This window comes from Octopus bimaculoides, chromosome 20 (assembly GCF_046866305.1).
Source record: "Octopus bimaculoides isolate indiv1 chromosome 20, ASM4686630v1, whole genome shotgun sequence".
Classification (NCBI taxonomy): domain Eukaryota; kingdom Metazoa; phylum Mollusca; class Cephalopoda; order Octopoda; family Octopodidae; genus Octopus; species Octopus bimaculoides.
The window spans coordinates 19,602,670-19,605,169 of record NC_142947.1 but is presented as its reverse complement, the minus strand read 5'-3'; the positions used below and the strand labels follow the sequence as shown (position 1 = coordinate 19,605,169).

General features: G+C 33.0%; 2 long non-coding RNA genes across 3 annotated transcripts in view; one reads left to right on the top strand and one right to left on the bottom strand.

Annotated features, from left to right (window-relative positions):
* Positions 1-1,811, top strand: part of LOC149131614 (uncharacterized) — a 93,301-nt gene extending 91,490 nt beyond the window's left edge. For both annotated transcript variants that reach the window (XR_016237555.1, XR_016237554.1), the window contains exon 4: positions 1,065-1,811. This is a non-coding gene — a long non-coding RNA (uncharacterized LOC149131614). The remainder of the gene's footprint in view (positions 1-1,064) is intronic.
* LOC149131613 (uncharacterized) overlaps positions 1-2,500 on the bottom strand; it is a 136,466-nt gene that overhangs the window by 56,115 nt on the left and 77,851 nt on the right. The gene's annotated exons all lie outside the window — the stretch shown is intronic.

Genomic DNA, 2,500 nt, shown 5'->3' with positions numbered 1-2,500 from the left:
AAAGAAACAGACACACATACACACACGCACACACAAACACACATATATGTATAGATATAGATATATAGATATATACAAGAAACTGCACCGGTATTATAGTTAGGTTGTAATTGCAACGGTTACTAATCGATGCAGTAGAAACAAGTGTGGATCTAAATATATATGTGTGTGTGTGTGTGTGTGAATATGTATATGTATATATATATGTATATATATGTATATATATGTATATATATATATATATATATATATATATATATATATATATATATATATATATATATGCGAGTAAAAATAAATACAAAAAAGGGGGGTTTTTTTGGATGATTGTGTATAGAGGAATATATTATTTTGTTTAAAAGAGTTCCAACACTGTCTGTTTTTTATGTTTTATTTATATTCCTGCAGAACCAATGTGGGGTATAGAATATGGAATATACAATATATAATATAATATACAATATATAATATAAAATAAAATAAAATAAAAATGGATGGCACCATGAAAGAAAGTATTTAATGTAGATGAAATATTGAGTGTTCAATATAAAGGATCAAATATATAAATATATAAATATAAGTATATAAAGGTGACTCGAGTTTCAGGGCTATTTCCCTTCGTCATGGCCGGTATGACAGACTTTAACAGACTATTAAAGTCTGTCATACCGGCCATGACGAAGGGAAATAGCCCTGAAACTTGAGTCGCCTTTATATACTTATATTTATATATTTGATCCTTTATATTGAACACTCAATATTTCATCTACATTCAATACTTTATTTCATAGTGCCATCCATTTTATTTTATTTTATTTTATATTATATATTGTATATTATATTATATATCCCACATTGGTTCTGCAGGAATATAAATAAAACATAAAAAACAGACAGTGTTGGAACTCTTTTAAACAAAATTATATATATATATATATATATATATATATATATATATATATATATATATATATATATATATGCATATGTATATAGGGTGTGATGGGTAAATTGTCACCATTTTATATATCTAATTTCGTGCATGCGCATTGTTTGTTTTTCAGTTTGTTGACTACACAGTATGGTAGAGTCAGTTGGGAACCGTCTGTGAGAAGAAGAGTACCATGACGCAATTCACTCTGCCAGAAATCTGGAATTGACATGCTGTGCTGCTTAGCATTCGCACCGGAAACTCCAATACGAACAGATGGTAAACACACAGAACAACTGTTGGCTTGCGTGTCCCCAAAGCATGTACCGAGAGTGATAAAAATCAAACATCTAGTCAACATCAAGGTGTTTGGGGCGATCATTAGTGATGGCGACATTATGCCTCCATTCATCTTCCCACACAGCCGCAGACTCAACATGGGAGCCTACATCAAGTGCCTGGAGGAGGTAGTGCTGCCCTGGGTCAAGAGGGTGGCTGCTGGAAGATCCTAGTCTGGCAACAGGACTCTGCACCATGCCACACAAGCAGGAGAACTCAGTCGTGGTTGTCATACAATTTCTGCGACCATATCACACCTAACATATGGCTACCTAACTCCCTAGACTGCAACCCCTTCATTATGAGGGGCGCAGTTGTGCAAGAGACCAACAAAACTCCTTCTAACACCAAAGATAAACTGAAGGCAAGGATTATGGCAGCATTCACCAACTTAAACAAGGAGACGGTCCAGAAGAGATGGAGGAGATTCCGAAGTGTGGAGACCGTGGTTGAAGCCAATAGCAATTTTATTGAATAAATCTACTCTTTAGTATTTCAAGACATTTTTATGTAATTTTAATAAACATATGTATTAAAATGAGATCTCAGTGTTATTTTCATTTTTCCGTAATTTAGACGACAGTTGATTCACCACACCCTGTTTATATATATATTAGGTTGTTTCACACGAAATGTTGTATTTGAAAGGTAACAATAAAATGTTTCAGAAGTATTAGAGAACTGATTTCTTTAATCAAAATATTATCAATGTTCATTTATGACGTTTACCCAACGTTTCTCTATGTCATATATTCCATCTTTAAAAAAGAATCATTTTTTGCTGTGATTAACTGTCGGAATGTTTCAATTACCTCTTCTCTATTTAAGAATGTTTTATTGTTTGTTCAACCAAAGCATTTAATCCCTCATGCTGAATAACTGATTTTGGCCTAGCCTTTGATTTATTTTCAAGGCTATCATGTCCTGAACGAGAGCTATGGAACCATCTCTGAACAGCTCTGATGTCAACAAAACCATTACCAATGGCCCGCTTAATATTCCGTAGAGTGTCTGCAGCAGAGTGACCCAGTTGGTACTCATTCGAGAAAATCACTCAACATGGTTTGGTTGTTATCATTTATATAAGGTCTGTGGGTACGAATTGTGTATACCAATATTGTTGGGAAAGAAAAAAAGAGTCAAGATTAAATGCAAGGTATACATAATTGAGTTTTTAAATGACTGAAATAACAAGTAATTAAAAATACATTTCATGTGAAACAACCTAAT